This window comes from Perca flavescens, chromosome 23 (genome assembly GCF_004354835.1).
Source record: "Perca flavescens isolate YP-PL-M2 chromosome 23, PFLA_1.0, whole genome shotgun sequence".
Classification (NCBI taxonomy): domain Eukaryota; kingdom Metazoa; phylum Chordata; class Actinopteri; order Perciformes; family Percidae; genus Perca; species Perca flavescens.
This window is the reverse complement of record NC_041353.1, coordinates 22,071,776-22,090,808: the sequence shown is the minus strand read 5'-3', so window position 1 is coordinate 22,090,808 and position 19,033 is coordinate 22,071,776. Positions and strand designations below refer to the sequence as shown.

The window sequence follows — 19,033 nt, the reverse complement described above, 5'->3', positions numbered from 1 at the left end:
GACCCCTCTGCTAATCTTGCATCACTTGGCACAAAACAGTAAGTAGTAAAGTGACATGCCACAGATTAATGGCTGAAGGAAGCCTATTACTGCCCAATGTATAACACTGTAATACTCCACCTCCTCTTACCAAACATAACAGTCACTTAACTCATGGTTACAAATGTAAACCAGCACAACAATGACAATTACCAGGCAACAAAACACTACATTCTAAGCAGACATGTTTAATAAACGGAATTCATAAAGTTACATTTGTATTTCGAACAAACTGCAAACTTTTCAGCAAATTTTAACACAACTCTATTTACCGCCTTGCATCATGGGAATTGGCCAGCCAATGAACCAATTGCAGTCCTGACTGCAGTACGCAGATCCGTGTTGGGCTAAATGTGGGCGGAGCTAAATGTTTGACTTTTGAAATAACTTTCCATTTCAATTTGAGAAGAGTGAAATTCACAAGTTGTTGACAGGTACTCCCTCCGCCGGGCTCCAGTGCTTTCTTGTTTGCCACAACACGTGTTATATTTTAGTAGAAATTTGAATAATCACTTATCTGCGGTGTATAATTAATTTATTGTGTCCATGCTTTAACTTTGCCGTGGAAGAAGACAGGTTATTTTAAACTCGAAAGGCAGCTCTTTTTTGTTGCAACACACACACGCTTTTTTTTCAACTGATAACTTAACTTACATACCCAAGTTCAATCAACACATACATTTTTTTAAATTGTCAACCCAATGAATAAATGCAAGTTTAACTTTCAAAAACTCATAAAGTTGAGTTCAAAATCCACAACTTGTATAAGCTCGTTCAGTTAAAAATAAGAAATAAGTGGACATATTTAAATGGGTCTGTAATATTTTACAGTGTGTATATATATATATATATATGGAAGGTGTAAACATCTTCTAGAGTACATCTTTGTAAAAAGAAATGCAAACCAATCTCTAAGGGAACCCCTGTGATACCATTTTGCCTTTTAGCCCAGCTTTAATGGATCTATATCCATGTGAAGCTTTTAACAAAGAAAGAATCTTTTATAGGTGTCCTGACCTCAGAGAAGTCTCCCTTTTCTGCAGCCTGAAATGGATTCTGGGCGATGTAGTTCTGACACAGGGGTTGCTGCTGTTCATCACACCGAGCCTCCTATTTGATGAGACAAGTCACACCACGTCAACATCTCACTCCCTGGCTAAACACCTCCTGGTATTTCAACACAAGACAAAGAAAGAAACAAGAAGATGTGTTGATTTCTCCTTCATCAAAATCTAATATGTGCATTTATGAAAATATCATAAATGTATGTACATATGTTGGAAACATATGACATATTGGAATTTTATATATGTCCATATTCAAAATTGGTAGATACAGAGAAATACCAATATATTATCAAATGTATATTTAGCATATATCTCAATTAACTGTTGTATTGTTTCCATGCATAGGTGTGACATCAGTTGCAAATACAGTATATGTGGAATAAAAATGGACCCAGTTGGTCTTATATACCTCTTTGAGTTGAATCGAGAACGCATTTACTTTTAAAACTCTTTAATAAACACAAGGATTTACAAAGGGTTAAGGGTTAACAAATTACCAGCAGACAGGTAGTTGTTCAGCCTATATGGGGCAGTGCAACAAGCTGTAAACACAAGATTGACCTTATAAAGTTCATATTTGTGTTGCCTAGGAAGGTGAAGGCATGTCCCACCCTACTCTACCTCTGATTGGATTACCCTGGTATCCTTACCCTAATAAATCTCACTCCTCATGGCTAAACCTAGCCAATCCAACCAACCAAGGCAACGAGTACTAGCCAATCAGAGACAAAATATGAAGACGGGTCATTCTACGAAAACATGCCATTTTAGGTCCTTCAAACAAAAGTGTCTTGTAAAGCTGAATTAACAACATTTTTCATAATTATTTTATAATTTAGTTATTGTTAGTGTAATGTGAAAAATAAATTATTTACTTTTTAAAAATTCATCCTTTGTTGTTTTTAAAGGATTTTAAGCAGTTTCCATATTAGGTATATTGCAGAAGCAGTAAAAAGGGCTTGTCCCTCTGTATGATTTGTCTAGTATCACTGGCTTTTTAGGATAAAAAAGTAAAACTATCATAAAAATAAATACACTTCTAAAAAGCCTCAAGCGTTTGCTCATGAATTATGAAATAATTGTATTTGTAATATTTTTTTAATTATGAAAAAATCAACATTTTACATTGGTCCCCATGTTGTCGTCAACCCTGTTACTTTTGGATAAAACCCCCCTTGGAGAAAATGAACTTTGCCAAAAGTTACATCATTTCCAGGAAGTGATGTCACCTGCCTTTCAGTAAGTTGATGGTGAAAAGACAAGTAAAAAGGGGACAAGGTAATTTTGTCAACCACGTTACCATAAAGTCATGCATTACAAAGTAATTTGATTTAAAATGTAAATGTAAATATTTAACAGCATTTTAACCTCTCTTGAATGCACACCATGTGGTGTCATGGTGTTCACCACATGGCTAGTAATGGCTGCCAATAACATATTTTTGTCAACCCTGTTACTGTCAACCCTGTTACTGTCAATCCTCTCATCGGATGCTACATGTGTGTTCAACACTAGAATTATTTATGTAATATGTAATTATTTATATAATATACATGAATATTACATGATCACTAATATTATTTACTTAAAATGCCTGTTTTTGCTGATTTTGTCTGTTAGGATGCCTCTTTCTGCAGCTGAGAAACAGCGCCTTTACAGGCAATGTAGAGATGCTGATGCTGAGAGACGAACAGAATACCTTGAAAAAGAGAGGGAAAGATGGAGAAAGGACAAAGCCAAGGGGAAAAAGCCATCTGTTAGTCAGCTTAATGACAGAGAAAGGAGAGCCAAGCAGCAGAAATGGAGAGCAGCACAAGTGAAATGCAGAAAAGCTAAAGTAGAACTTTCAGTTACCTTAGAGCAGTGCATGACACCACCTATAAGTCCAGAACCAGCCCCAGAACCAGCAGCAGGGCCCTCAAGGTTAGAGTTCAAGGAAAGAGGTTATGTAAATGTAGGAGAGAGAGAGAGAGAGAGATAGAGATAGAGATAGAGATAGAGAGAGAGAGAGAGAGAGAGAGAGAGAAAGAGCGAGCAGATGCATGGTCATAGATGTGTGAACATAGAGTATAAATGATGATTGTTGGAATTTAATCAATATTTCCTTGTGTTGCAGGCAGTGTGATCAGGGGCGTTGAGAGAAAAAGGCTCCGAAATGAACTTGAGAAACTGAGGCAAGGCCTGGAAAAAGAAAAAAAACGGACAGATAAGTACAAAAAAAGGTACTACCGCCTAAAGGATAAAAAGGCATCCCCATCGTCTAAAGTCCAGCACCACCTGAGTTCCCCAGCTGAGCGATCACAAGCACAGAAAACCCTCAAATTTCATTCAGCACTGTTGAAAGACTTAAAAAGCAAATACAAAAATGCACAGGATGAAAGAGAGAGGCAGATTATCTCCCAACTTGTATGTGGGAAGATAGTTAAAAAATATTGCATGAAGAAGTATGGACAGAGTGCCGTTGGCCTTCCTAGGAGAAGGTGGGAGACTTTAAGTTGAAATGCACTTAATTTCAATCGTAAAGAAAAGCACCGCATTCCACAGGCATTCAAATTAGGTGTCATACCCTTTTATGAGAGAGATGATGTCAGTCATATCACAACTGGCAGAAAACAGACCATAACACAACAAGGAGTTAAAAAAACAAAAGAGGTTTCTTGTTGATTCCCTTTTAAATCTTCACAAGAAGTTTGAATCTGAAAATCCAAATAGGGCTTTGTCCTATAGTCTCTTTTGCCGACTTCGTCCTTTCTGGATTGTACATCCGACCATTCAGGACAGAGATACTTGCATGTGCAAAATCCATGAGAATCTTGTCTTTGTTGTTGACAGGCTGAAGCAACGAAGTTTACTTCCCGAAACCCTGAGAAGCTGGTAGAGGAGGTCACTTGCAGCACAAACAGTAGAGAGTGTATGTATGGAGAGTGTTCCACATGCAAACTGAACAGCTACCCATTTGATACTGCTTATAATCCCTCAATGTGTGTTACATACACACAATGGGTAAAAGCTCTTTAGAGGAGCTCATTGAGCTTTACACTTGTCAGTTGCACAGGTTCAAGCAGCACATGTTTAACATCAAACAGCAGTTCTCATTCTTCAGAGAACTGAAGAGAAGCCTGTCCTTGCATGAATGCATTATACATGTGGACTTCTCTGAAAACTACATGTTCAAGTACAGTACTGAGATCCAAGCTGTGCATTTCGGTGCCTCGCACCAACAGGCGATAATGCACACTGGTGTGTTGTATGTTGGTGAAAATGCAAGTCCTCTCTGTTTCTGCACCATCTCGCAGTCCAAGCAGAAGGGTCTGCCAGCAATTTGGCAACATCTTGACCCAGTATTGGACTACATACAGGCCAACCATGCGTCTGTCTCTGTGGTCCACTTCCTCAGTGATGGCCCTTGTACTCAGTACAGACTAAAGGGTAATTTCTTCCTGCTCTGTACTGAATTGTGCAAGAGAGGCTTTAAAAGTGGTACCTGGAATTTTTTTTAAGCTAGTCATGGAAAGGGAGCTCCTGACAGTGTGGGGGGAGTGCTAAAAAGACAAGGGCGTGATATCCCTGATCCCGCCACACTCTATAGAGCTCTACTGACAACTGGCACCACAGTGAAGCTATTTTATGTGGAAGCTGAGAGGATTGAGGATGCATACTCTTGCATGCCAGCAAACATCCCACCGGTCCCAGGGACAATGTGAATACACCAGGTGGTCACAAATGAAAAAGGCCACTTGATCACCAGGGATGTCAGTTGTTTATGTGTCACATCGAAGAACTTGATCTGTGAATGTTTCAACACTCACCACTTCGTCTTCCCTCCCCTGTCAGTGGGCACCCAAATGAACCAGGCTGAGGAACTTCAACATGGAACCTCTAACCTCAACCCTCTTGAAGTATCAACCATCCTTCAACCAACCAGGTCAGAGGAGCACCTGATGAGAGAACTCACGGGACCCCATGAGATTGACTGGAACAATGATAATGTAGGAGAATGGTGTGTTGTAAAATATGACAATGAGCTGTACCCAGGAATCATCATGGCAAAAGATGAAGGATATGTCCAAGTCAAATGTATGAGCCATGCTGGCAAGAACAGATTTTTCTGGCCAATTCGCGATGACAGTATCTGGTACATGTTTGACGACATCATCAGATTGATTCCTGCACCTCAAAATGTGACAACACGTCACATGGAAATCAGAAAAGATATCTGGTCTGAACTTGTTGAGTAGACTGCAGTGAATCTAGTGAATTCTCAAGCCAGATTGTTAATGCTCTGCTGTTGTTCATGACAGTTTCCCAGAAGTCCCATTTGAAGAGCCCAGCGGATAGCATATTAGGGTTTTGTTTATGCTTTTTAGCCTTTTAAGGCCAAACATGTTCAAATTTTATTGTGAAACAAATAAATTTAACAAATAATACATGTTTTGAATAACACAACTGTCTGCAGTATCATCACTTATTTCCATAATCTTCAATTCTAAAACCACTGAAATCTGTCTCCAAAATAAATATGTCTGAAATATATCCCCAAATGGGGATGTTGTTGTCAACCCCGTTACTTAAAATATGAAGACGTTTGTCTCACCACTCAACATCCACACTGACTTGAGCGTTGCGTACATAACGTAGACGCACTTCCAGATGACTTTTAGATCCCGTCGGGTGATGATTTGATCACCCGTCGGGTGATGATTTGATCTCTGATGGTCACAGTCAGTGTCACAGTCAGTGTTTTGTAACTGGATGTGGGTTTTGTTCACCTGGAGAGAAACACACACACACACACACACACACACACACACACACACACACACACACACACACACACACACACACACACACACACGTTAACTCAGACCTCACACTTCAAAGGGTAGAATAGACTGAGAAACTGAATACACTTTGGCATCCGCTGCCAATTTTATTTAATTTTTTTAAAGTTTTAGCACTTCATTATTGAGATATCTTGTTATGTGATGATAAACTGCACACGACTTAGACCTAAATGTCAGCAGGATTAGAGAAAAGCTACTGGCCCGATTATCACGAAACTTAGTGGAGGGTGTAGCATGGGCCAAAGATTCACGGGGCGGATACACACTGTTTTTTTCCTCACTTTCGTTAACATTGTGAGATAGGGCATTTGTGCTGCATTCATGTGGTGTTGGAATAATCTGGGAAATTCTTGGCAGAGGTCCGTGCTCTCTGAGTGCCCTTCTAGTTTGCGTACGTATTAAGAAGCCCATGATGCCAATGATTACATCACTTTAGAAAGATATAACAATTTATTTTCCAGTAAGAATGAGAATAATAGGTCACAAATTGATGACATTACCTCCTCCATTCTGACTGTGTAGTGGCTTCTGGGATTAGTGGTTGTGAAGAAAAAAAGAAGACATTTCACAGCAGGTTTAAAAAAAACGGATGCCATGTCCAATTTTATCTGGATGTCTCGCTTGCTGCTGTTTATGAAACATGTAGTTTAAGTTTCAAATGATCACTTGGAATTTCATCAGTAACTTTAGCTGGTATGTAAAAATAACCTTGTTGGGTAAATAGGGCAAGTCTACTGTTTGGCTTCTTAATTAGTGATGATTCAAGGCTCTTCTGAATTCTCCGCAATTTAGAGCGATACACATTTTGCTGTGGCAGATATTGCATCTGTATTTATGTTCCCATTACTTCAGTGGTCTGTTTCAGGAAGGAGGTTTAACAAACTCTGAGTCTAACCCTGATCTCGGAGTTGATTTACCCTGAGATGGGTAAAGTTTTTGGTTCCAGAACAGCTGATTTGAGTTGGTTGTCAACTCAGAGTAGGTTCACTCAGAGTTAAGCACGTGCCCCACCACTATAAAAAGGCAGCACGAATGGAGCCATGATACTACGATTCACCATGGTAACAACCACAAACCGGTCGGTGGAGGTTATGTAGGCTACATAACTGATAAACTGGGAGCTCATATAGGTAGGCTAGTATCTGGAAATGAAAATGCATCTCTAGTCAGGGCCTCAATATCATGTCCTGACGTATATTTAACTCACTGGGAAGTAATACAGCTTCTTCATCAAAGGGATCGTCGACAAAAGGATATGCCATGTTTTGAGAAAAAAATAATGTTTTATAGTCTGCCTAACACGGTTAATATACCAACCCTGTTTTTTTTCATTCATGCAGATAACAAACTGCGCTAAAATGTGCCTGCTACAGACTGAAGTAATGAATGAATAGTGTAATTAAAGAGTGCTGTGTCAGAGGGAGGAGACAGAGTTTCTTGAAGAAAACGTGCTCCCGACCAGTTGGTTCACAGACTCCGTTACCATAGTAACTGACTCTAAGGTTAAGTTACCTCTCTTTCTGAAACAAACTGGAGTTACCTCTCTCAGGTTTAAAGAATCTTTCTTTCTGAAACAGAAAACCCAGAATTACCCTCATCTCAGGGTTAAACTTCAGTCTTCACTAAACCTGCTTTCTGAAACGGATCCCTGGTGGTCAGTGGTGCCCTGCATATCTCTGCACAGAATCTGCCCATCACTTAGTAATGAAATGTCTTTCCATTAGCTCAATCAGCCACTCACCCGCCTCTCAGTTCCACATTCAGAGGCTTTTCGTGAGATGCGGAAGTAGTAGAACATCTCAGTCTCATCCACAGGGCACCAGCCATTGTTCAGCCTCACGGCTAACTGTCCCCCGATATGAGAAGTCAGGTAGGGTTTTGCTATACTACCTGTCATCAGTTTACCCAGACAGTGGCTGAAAAGACCTTTTTTCTGTTTCAAAACAAGGGTCAGAGTCAAGGAATCACACTTGCAGACTCTAATAATACAATAGTAGAGATCTTCTTCATTTTTGAAAACGCAACAGCCATCGTAACTGCATGCTAAAACCAAAGTGGACTCTCCTTAACATGGAGAGAGGGGGCTTTCCCAGTCACTTTCAGACAAAATCAAATACACTTTTTTTTTTGCATCCTAACAACTAATTCAACTTCCTTTATGTATCTTGGTGGCTGAGCAAATTGTGATAGGAGTCTGAGGAGTCTGAATGATTCAGGTGGCCTGGAACACAGCGATAATATTTCAGGGAGAAGTTTCCTGGCGACCTAGGGGTTATGGCAAGAATAACGAGCCGCACCGTTCCTGGTTCACATCCAGCCAGGGACCTTTGTTGCATGTTATCACCCCAGCTCATTTTTTGTCATCTCTGTACTGTAACTATCAAAATGAAGGCATACATTGCCAAATAACAGCAATAAAGACAATATTTCAGGAGAACTGTTTTCAGGGCACTCTCATAGCACACTTGTTAAATCAAAAGTTGGTAGAGGGAAATTACATAAAACTTATAAAAAGTTACCTACTGCAGCTTTAATGGACAAAGCTATATTTTTAAAATGACCACTAAAAAGATATTAAGGCATTCAAAAGGGAAATCTATAGATATTTGCTTGATTGACAGTAGTACCAACCAATTATTTTTTAACCCCCAAACCCACCAACATACTGTTAGCAGCAGGCTATAAACCCATACAACAACAAGTAATTTTGGTTAACTTGTTGGTACCCTCTACAGCCTATAAACCAGGCACATTTTCTGCAGTGTTCATAATGAAGAAGCTTCATTATTATTATACTGCTGAAGTCCAATTATACTGGATGTGATATATTCTTAGTTTCACACCACTGCTTAGGATCAACCACTTCACATGAGACAGTTAAAACTGAATTTTCACCTGTTAAAAAGGCAACGCGTGTTTAATAGGACAAGACATATGTCCTCAAAAAGTTTACCATTGCAGATTGGATGTGAAGCCACAGGGGGGTCGACGACAGAGCTCACATCGTAGTAGCCATGTTGGCACAAACAGGCGTAGGAGCCCAGGGTGTTGATGCACAGAGAGTTAAGGGGACACAAAGTTTGTTTGGAGGAGCCCATCTGTAACAGTCATGTGGTCTGGTCTGTATTTAGGGAGTAAATGTAGTCTAGCTGATCTTCAACAGGCAGGGGGATGTCATCAAAAGACATAAAAAGAATGTCTGTTTTGTCTGGCTTGCCTGCAGGTTCAATTGCAAGCAGCTCAATGCGGGCTCGCTGATGAAAGTTGTTTGGAGTTTACCGGCAGCTTGCATCCTCAGTGTTACATTACTGCCATCCTCTGGAATTAGTTAGCTCCTACACCGCCGGTATGTCAGAGTTTCCTCATCAGTCCTTTTCTCTGAAGCCGAACCAACACCTTCTGCCTTGTTCACTTCCACCTCACTCCAGTATGTTTTCTACTTCTGCTCCTGTTGCCCCAATCTTTTAATTTTTTTCCCCATCATGTTCTCTCTGCTACAAATGTCCTACAACTAGCAAGCGCAATGCTCTACAGATGCACACTCGCACCTCTTTACATTCAAACTATTCCCAGTCATTTTCCCCTCCTCTTTCCTATCTTTTCTAGTGTCTCCCTCTTATGTCCTAATCCCAGTGCTATTGCCACTCTTTGATTCCCCTTCTGATTTTGAGAGACTAATATGTGCATCTGTTTTCTTTTTTTTTAACAGCCATTTGGCTAGTGTGTCCATCATCGTTATATGCAGGGGCGCAACCACCCAGTGTCTGAGGGGTATGCAGGAACAATTTTGGCATCCTCCCCAAAAACAACAAACAAACAAATAAGTATAACAAACATCATCATGTATGGGGTTTAAAAAATTTGCTCACCAGAAACAGGATTTTAACCCCGACGTTATTCATTTTATAACGTCGGCCCTGGAGGTAACCAGTCTCACCTGCTTTTCTGACCATGATCAAAGGTTAACACATTGAACATAGTAACAGCTTTTTAACCTGCGCTTGGTGACATTTCCGAATGCCTTCCTACAGTTGCTTAATAAAAGCGAGCTTTCCACACAAACAAACGTAGAACCTGCATGTGTCATTAGTATGAGAATTTTTTTTTATTTTAACGGTGTCGGGCTCAGACACAAATTTCTTAATGCCTGTCGGGCTCGGGTCAGGTTCGGTCACGGTTCTGTCGGACGGGAGCAATATAAATAAAATCCTTTAGTATAACATGGTGTCACTTACCCCATTGTTTTTGTATTCATTTTTGTATCCAGTACTGGAGGAAGTGCTCATGGTGCTAAGCTGCAGCCATCGATGAAGACTATCATGAAGGCCAGAGCTTGTATAAGAAAGGAGTACAGCATCCTCTTCCTCTGTCTGGCTGTGGTCGTTGTTATCCTTGTGTTACGTAACATGGAGGTCCTGGAGGTGAGAACTTGGTTTTAGTAGAATCACTTGAAGGGTTGATCCTATTTTAGTCAATTTTCACTGTATTGTTTTCAAATGTGTGTTCAATGTGTATGTATTTTTGCTTTGTTTAGTTAATTAGCTTTTAGTGCATTCTTCACCATCTCTCCGTAGACCCCCAGCCAGTTTCAGCATGAGGTGAACTCCACCATCATGGCCCCGAGAGTTTCCACTGACCCTGACGTGCATCGGGGCTTCTGCACCTTCCAGCCACTGTCCCCTGAGGACGCTGTGGAGGAACGCCTCCTACTGGACTCCATTGCTTGGCCTGAAACTCCACTATTGCCAACTCCTCTTATCCTGGAGCAGACCAGTGACCCAGCTCACAGCACCTTCACCGTCAATATGTCTGATTTCCAGGGCCGTCCCAAGAAGTCTGGGGGAGACTTGTTACTCGCCCGGCTGCACAACCAGAAGCTTGGTGCAGGTGTGGCTGGACAGGTGGTGGATCATCTGAATGGCAGCTACTCTGCTGTATTCTCTTTACTCTGGGAAGGAGACGCGCAGGTTGAGGTAATGCTATACACTAACATGTTAAATATGGTTGTACTGTAGTTTTTTTTTTATATCTATCTGCTAACTGATTGTTCACTTATCCCCCTTAGTTACTGTTGCTATGTCTATTACACTATTTCTTGCACGGGACATGCAATTTATAATGATGAGCTTTTCATTTCAGACTTACAAGTCTCCTGTTAGCTTTGTTGCACCTGTTAGGACAGGACTAATGACAGCTTTATTCTTATTGTTAGAAAAGATATATACATTTCCATCTGAGCTGTGGCCCACCTTCAAAGTGAGCCCAGGACTAATCAGCCAGATTAACTGAAATCACCTGTGTAGGTGTTCAGAGTGGGTGTGGTCATGCTGTACTACTCCGATAGCTCCCATATGGTGCTAAAACAGTCTCATATCAAGTAGAAACTTGTGACACACAATGCACAAATAAATGCAAAGTGATTTGTATCTGTAAATCTGTGTTGTATCCTCGCCTCTAATTTGTGACTTGAATTTGTTAAACAATGCACAAATAAATGCAGAGCTATGGAAGTAAATCTGTTACATTGGATTTTCAAATTAAAAAGCCATTGAAATTCTAGCACTGAATATTTAAGCAATGAAATTATGTATCTGAATTTTTTGCCTCTGAATTTTACTCTTACTTTGTTTCTCAGTTCATAAATTCAGAATCAAAAATGCAACGTAAAGAAATTCAATATAACAAATCCAGATGCAAAATGCAATGTTTAAAATTCAACTAATATATTTTCAACTTGCTCAAATTCAACAGGCCAAATTCAGCTGCAAAATGTGATGTTTTAAATTCAGTGGTAAAATCAATTCTAGAATCTAGATCAGTAGTTTGCCATAGTTGCAGCAGCCAACAACTGGAAACTTTTTACAATTTCCATCTATTTCTATATCTGTATATTTCACCACTAAATTCACTTCTAAGACTTTTTTATGCGAGAAATCAACTTTGCACAATATGGGCATTTTTACAAAAATTGATGGCGAAATGCACATTTGCTCCAATGTTGTCAGACTTGACAAGCTCCAATCTGACGTGACAGCCAGCTGGTGGCGTCCGGGATCAATCACTCGCTTGCCGGCCGACCAGTGATGCTCTTAAACCCCACTCTCAGCTGGAAGTCTCTCAATAGACTCATGGACAAGTTTGTTTCCTCAATCATTTTTAACAAAATAAGAAAACACAATTATCCATTATAAGATAAACCGTAACCTGCGGTTACCTGCCTTTCGGAGTTAAGGTAATTAGTAAGTTAGTAATTAAAAAAGTGTGAGCAAGCAATGTTATATACAACCCTCGTTAAATAAACGTATGTTAAAGTGAGAAGTATCTCTCTGCCCTGTCAGACACTGCTCTCCCCCACACCTGTGTCTGTGTGCGTGTGTGTGTGGGGGTGTGTGTGTGTGTGTGTGTGTGTGTGTGTGTGTGTGTGTGTGTGTGTGTGTGTGTGTGTGTGCGTGTGTGTCAGCCAACAAGCTCGTTAACATTATGCCCGCAATCGCTTGTGGAGCTTTTGCGAAAGTCAGATAACCGCAGTGTGTTTTGAGGAAATAAACTTGTCCATGAGTCTTTTGACAGACTTCCAGCTGGCAGTCGAGACTGGAGCTTCTCAAGTCCGACAACATCGGAGCAAATGTGCAATTCGCCATACATTTTTGTAAAACTGCCCATATTCAAACTCTACACAGTTGATTTCTCGCATTAAAGTCTCAGAAGTGAATTTAGTGATGAAATAGCAGACAAAATATTTGTTGGCTTTTCAATGCATAAATATTGAGTGCTAGATATGCAATTGCTTTTTAATTTCAAAATCCAATGAAACAGATTTACTTCCATACAGAGCGATTCGTATCTGTGAATGTGTATCGGTGTCCATTCCTCTAATTTGTAACTCTTATTTCATCATTTGTAAATTTACTCAGTATTTTTCAATGGAAATATATTTGAAAACCTCCTATTTGTGTGGATCCTTTTGAGACTGTTTTTCCACGCCCTGTGTTCCAAACAACTTGTGTCTCAAGTGACAATCCAGCGCTCTCCAGTAGATGGCAGTAATGTCAATAACAAAAAATTAGGGGCACGTATATAACAGATATAAATCACTCCGCATTCATTTGTGCATTGCGTTTACAGACACAAATCCCTTTGTATATATGTGCACTGTGAGTGCCGATCGACGAAACTGTGTTTTTGTACGTAGACAAATAACAGTATGCAATTATTAGGCCAGTTCGAGATGATCCAGGCATGCGCAGAATCAATCACCGGGGATCGCCGCCCAATGCATGCTGATTAGATTTGTGTGTTTAGTTTTTTTTAAACAACTTTATTTGCATATTTTAATGTGATACAAACAATTGTAGAACAGTTCGGCATCTAAAAAATACATAAATAAGGCAGTCATTTCCATTCAATGAGCATTACAATCATACATAATGATGACATAACCTTAATAAATTTAAGAAAGGCACTTAAATACACAGTAAGAAAAGAAGAAAGTCAAAAATTAAAAGCTGGCAGAGATTTTGAAAATGTAGCTTTGTCATTGTGAAATTTTCTTGTACAATTAATAGGTTGACAATCCGATGTACTGTTTTGTTTGTTATAATATAGAAGTACATCTTTTGCTTCTAATTTAATTATGTGAAATAGTTAATTTTTCTTACAGAACTCCAAGTATCGGTATACTCCCAGAATAAATGTATAATAATTTATAATAAATAATTTCTTCTTCAATTTTACAAAATTCACATTTATTATCCACAGCCACATATCTTGAAAAACTAATTTGTTAGTGAGATAAATATTATGCAGAATTGTGTCTGACTTGATCCCGACTTGCTCTGACGTCATGCACACGTGGGCAACGATAACCATCATTACATCACGGCGGGCGCTTGTTTTAGAGCCAGGCGCCACAATTGCTTTCCATCGACTGCAATACCCAGGGCATGATGGGAAATGCCTGGCTCTTGGTTTCCTGGTTGAAAGACATGTTTCCCCAGAACGGTTTGAAACGGCTTTGAGATAGGATTTCTCTCGTTTGGTGGGTGTGTCTGTGTGGTAACTTAAAGATTACACCTCACGGCAGTATTTCAAATCTAAGGGTTCACAAGGTTCAAATATGTCCTCACAAATCTCTCAATCTTCTATCGCCTTTGCAAAGCTCAAGTTGGAAAGTAAAAGGGCTAAATTGTTGAGGAGATGTGCTTTTAACTCTGGTTCTCTAACATTCTTCTCTATCTAGGTGATGCTGGCTCACCCTAGTGAGGCTATCACAGTGCTGAAGAGGCTGAAGAATGAAGAACCTGACAGGATAAGCCACAAGAACCTCTTCCACTCAGGCTCAATCTCTGAAACTACCATCTGTAATGTCTGCCTACGTCCAACCCAGCAGCTGCTGTGCAACCTGACCTCGGTACAGGCGAGCCTTGGTTCTGCTACAAGCCGAAGAAACTGAGCTGTGACGCCAGGATCAACCACGCTAAGGGAACATACAACCAAACCTTTAAGGTCGGAGAGCAGAAGCTCTTTCAAAGGTGAGGGAGCGGAGAGACAGGAGTGGCATTTTGAGTGACTTCTAATAAATACATACATCTCCTTGGTGGGAAGTTTCAAAAGTTTGTAACTACAGGCAGTTAAGATTGAATCTAAAGATGTTAGAGTTTTAAAGATTAAACAAATCAAACTAATCAATCTGAATTATACAAGTTTACTTTCATTAAGAACATTGTATTTGCTATGATTACTTTTTGTTTTATTGTGAATTCATATATTTTATTTTGGATGTGGCCTTATCAATAACATCACCGCCCCCTTTTTCGAAACTTTGCATTTCGTCTCGGCTGTTTTAGCCACCGCGGTTCGCGCCCAGGCATGTCTGGCCATGTAACAGTGTTTGTGCGCAGCTCTGTGTCTGTCTGTGTGTGCGCGCTGTGCAGCTGTGGGTGGGTGTGTGTGTGTGTGTGTGTGTGTGTGTGTGTGTGTGTGAAATATGAGACCTGCTATATCGTCTTCAATGAATGTGTATGTGGTTCCTCAACCAGTCAGCGTGCAGCTCATCTAAATATTCATGAGCATACCATATTTGGAAGAAAAGCGCTCATTCCAAATATAGCCATTACACAGGGATGCAGAAGGGCGAAAAAAAAATAGCACCTGGGACATTTTCAGCCCAACCAATGTTACATACCCTATTACCAGCAATTTCCACTGGATGCGGAACGTCTGCGGAACGTCTCCGGAACGTCGACGGAGTCATTAGGATTCCATTGTGTATTTCCACAGACTGCGGAACGTCTGCGTCCCGACTCCGTCCCAGTTCTGTCAGTCCACAGCCCTCCGCAGCAGATACGCAGAGCTTCTATTTTTGACGGACGACGGAGAGCTCCGCAGCAATTCAGCACACGGCAGATAGTGCGGGACAGGAAGTCGAGCACAGAAACAAAATAAATATCCGGTTAATTTTCAAAATAAAATACACCGTGCTCACAGCGGATCATATTTTCCTGAACTACACCTTGAAAACACAGCACAGAGTCGTTTCCCCTCTACTCCTCTGGATGGAAACTAACTGTTGTTGGTTTTGTGGTTCTATTCTACGTGAATTCGCGAGAACTTGTGGGTCCTCGTGACTACAGCTGTCAGTCACGGCCGCAGCTGTTCCGCAACAAATCCAGACCCGGTGGGTATTGACGGACGGCGGAGCACGCAGCAGACACGCAGCGGAGCCGGTCCGCAGCTGTTACGCATCCGGTGGAAATCCCCGGTTAGGAGACCTTAAGGAACAGTGTGAAATACCCTATATAATCATTCTATCACCCCTTTAAACCTCTATATATGGGCGCCCACTCTATCAACTGAGCTTAATGGGCGCCTGACATTACCGTCCCTTTTTAAGCTGGTATTAAAATCTAATTTGTGATTGGATCACAAGTGGAAAGCTCTAAGTACAAGATAAGGTGTAATGTCCATAGGACACACTGACAATGCCTTCAGACATACTAAGACCACATTCAGAGGTGGTCTGGGACACGTGACCACATTCTTATAGCAACGTGCACCGTTACATGTTGCTTGTACCACAAAGAACACACAGCTAGCCTAGCTGTGTTTGCATTTAGCATAAGAATTAGACCTGTGCTTGCCTGGATGAGTGTATACTTTCCTACCTAAGAGGGGTTGTGCTGTGTTAAACTGACTCACCATGTCACTGTTTTAATTCACGTTCCGGAGCCAGGTCTGCTTGCTCTGGTGTCCTCGCCGTTGGGAGCGACCCCTCCTTTAGGGACGCTGCACACCCTCTCTCCGTGGTGCTTGTGTATTAAGTCACCTCTTGTAGGTCACCACTTGAAAACATCAAGAAAAGAGAGCCAATTAAGTAACTTAAGTCTCATAAGGTATACTAAACTATATATTTGGAGTTACTAGTGCAGTGCCTGTTTGGAGCGGTTGCCTGTCTGGAACAGACCAATTGCTTGGTTCCCAGTTTATTTTTTCCACAACCTTCTCTCACTATAAGAGTTTCAGTGGGTCATTCTTTTTGTGTAGCCAGCACACATCCAGGTACATATGTGGCCCGGCAGAGGGCTCAGCCTGCTAGGGAAGATGCTTCAGTGCGCAGAAAAGACAGATAAATGTGCACGATTGCCGGCAACACAACATGCTGGAGAGCCCAAGTTCATCTACTGTGTGTTGCATTACCATAAATTTCTTTGGAGTTCGAACAATAATCTGCTAGTGCAGCACGCAGCAGGCTCTGGACAGCAGCGGGGGTGGGGGAGGTTTACTGGCTTTGGCTGCGGTTCACTTTATGCAGCTTCAAATGTAATATGATATACCAAGCAAACTTTTCTTCACGTTAGGGTTAGGGGTTAGCGGATAGCTGACAGGAACATTGCAACTGCTGTGTTGAATAAGGTTGGGAAAAAAGGCGCTACGTAACTCTAGCTTTTCCGTGTCTATTATTTCACCAAGAGGAAATTCTATAAAAAGCTATTTGCCAACACTAAATATCAAACAAAAGCCAGACACTATATCGTATTAAGTTGCTGTGAGCTGTGCATTCACCACTTCCAAACCGAAGCAGAACATAACCTAATCTTGGAGCTTATTACTCCACAGCGCTGTGCAATACAGTTCTGTTACAGTCATTTTTAGCACTAGTTTGGTCTCAGCTAGTTGCTAACTTTGTCTGTCTGCTGATTAGTAATAGGTAGTGCACAATTGGAGCTGATAAAATATGTTGATGAAAGCCGTAAGACTAACCAAAATAGTAAAGTTGCTGGGGTCACAAAATGCAGTGCAAGATGTTTGTCGTCCTTTCTTGTAGTTCATTTGATAATGTTGTGGTTTGTGTAAGAGATACTGTATAATGTATGCTTTTCTTCAGTGGTGTCAACATGAAAGTGTAAATACGGGCTTCAGGACCTGCCAGTGTCACCGTGTTGCCCAAAAAGGAAGGTAAAGCATGATTTTTACTACTTTAACTGCCAATTATAATAATTCAATACTGAATGTACTACAGACAATGAAAGTAAAACAGGCAGAGAAAAAACGTACATAACTTAACACTTTATAAAAATAAAAGTTTTTCCAAATCTGGCTGAGACATACTAAGTCCTTTAACCCTTGATATAAGTTGATAGTAGGCTGAATTTACTGACTTCTCCTTGTTTCTCTTTGGTCCACCAGTAAATAACCCCATCCCTATCCTTTATCTTCCTCTCAGGTCAACCAGAGGTGGAGAGCAGCACTGTCAAGGTTGCACCATCTGGCTATTACTACCAGGGTGTTTGGCAAGCACTAGGTGGCACCACAGTTCGCCAATTCAACGCATCTGCTATCAGTCAGTGTCTGAAAGGCAAGGTGGTCCACATGCATGGGGACTCCACCGTCAGGCAGTTTTTTGAATTCCTCAACGCAGCACTACCAGGTAGCTGATCCACAGAGATTTATGTAACAGTTTGAATTTGTTCACACTGCAGCTAAATCTTTTAGGTCTTAAGGAGTTTGACCTGCACAGCCCGAGGCAAGCTGGACATGGCCTTGGACTATGCAAACAACATCTTGGTGAAATACCACTTCCACGGTCCTCCTATCTGTATTGTTCCTGTTTCAACCAGCAAGCTTCGTTACATTGCCAATGAAATAGATGGCTTAATCGGAGGCACCAACACTGTTGTAGTTTTTGGCATCTGGGCTCACTTTGGCACTTTTCCCATGCAGACCTACATCCGGCGACTGCTGAACATCCGCAGGGCGGTGGTGCGGCTGCTGGACAGGGCTCCAGGGACGGTGGTCATCATCCTGTTGAACGAGAGTATGTGAAAATCCAAAAAACTATTACAAATTATATTCCTGCTTTTTGAAATATTTTTGCTTTTTGAAATGTATTTGTATTAATCCAAAAGACAGCTAAAACTATACTTCTGCTTTTGAAATGTATCAGCTCAAGAACAGTGGAGACTGTGCTTCTGCTTTTGACATGAGTTAACCCAAAAACAGCTAAAATTTTTAGTGTGAATTACTGTGTGAAGCTGCCTATTTGACCCTGCAGTCGGAAAGAGGAAGTGTCTGCAAGAGGCTTCAGATGCATAAGTTGCTTTGTGTAACTGTCTGTCTGAACCTAAGTAAGGTGAAACGAATGTGATAAAACACACCTCGCTGTGATGGGGGGTTGAACCCCAAGAAATGTACATATAAAATGGGTGCTTTGCCAAAAAGCGCTCTCTTTCCCTTGGGTTCGTTTTCTGCTCTTTTGACCAAGACTCTACGAGTAGGGACCTCTTGTGTCTTAGAGCATTTTTTGAGTGATTGAACTCTGTTCATTTTTTCATTTATTTTGTTTGCTTGTTAACTTTTTGCTTTTAAAAAAATAAAAATAAAACCACCTGTGTTCGAGCAAGGTGACCCAAACAACCTTGTGAGTCTTTTTTTTGCTCTTTTAGAAGACTTTCTTTCCTTTTTTTCCTTTTTTCTTCTTTTTTGCCACTTGCCCACGTGAGCGGCGACCCCCCGAAAGGGGAAGTGGTGGCCTCCTCTTTAACCGTGCGGTTTGCACCAACCCCGGGGACCGACCTGACAAGCAGA

The 19,033-nt window shown here is 40.9% G+C and overlaps 2 long non-coding RNA genes and 1 pseudogene across 2 annotated transcripts; 2 read left to right on the top strand and 1 right to left on the bottom strand.

The window, feature by feature from the left end:
* Nucleotides 1–1,011: 1,011 nt before the first annotated feature.
* Nucleotides 1,012–3,038, bottom strand: LOC114549858 (uncharacterized). The gene is made up of 3 exons (XR_003691596.1): nt 2,961–3,038; nt 2,692–2,805; nt 1,012–1,206 (listed from the first exon to the last, which is right to left on the bottom strand). It is a non-coding gene; the product is annotated as an uncharacterized LOC114549858 (long non-coding RNA).
* On the top strand, nt 2,307–5,482 carry LOC114549853 (uncharacterized). Its single transcript, XR_003691592.1, has 3 exons — nt 2,307–2,384; nt 3,223–3,328; nt 4,941–5,482. It is a non-coding gene; the product is annotated as an uncharacterized LOC114549853 (long non-coding RNA).
* A 4,611-nt stretch (nt 5,483–10,093) lies between these two features.
* LOC114550535 (NXPE family member 3-like) lies at nt 10,094–18,271 on the top strand (annotated as a pseudogene).
* Nucleotides 18,272–19,033: the final 762 nt, after the last annotated feature.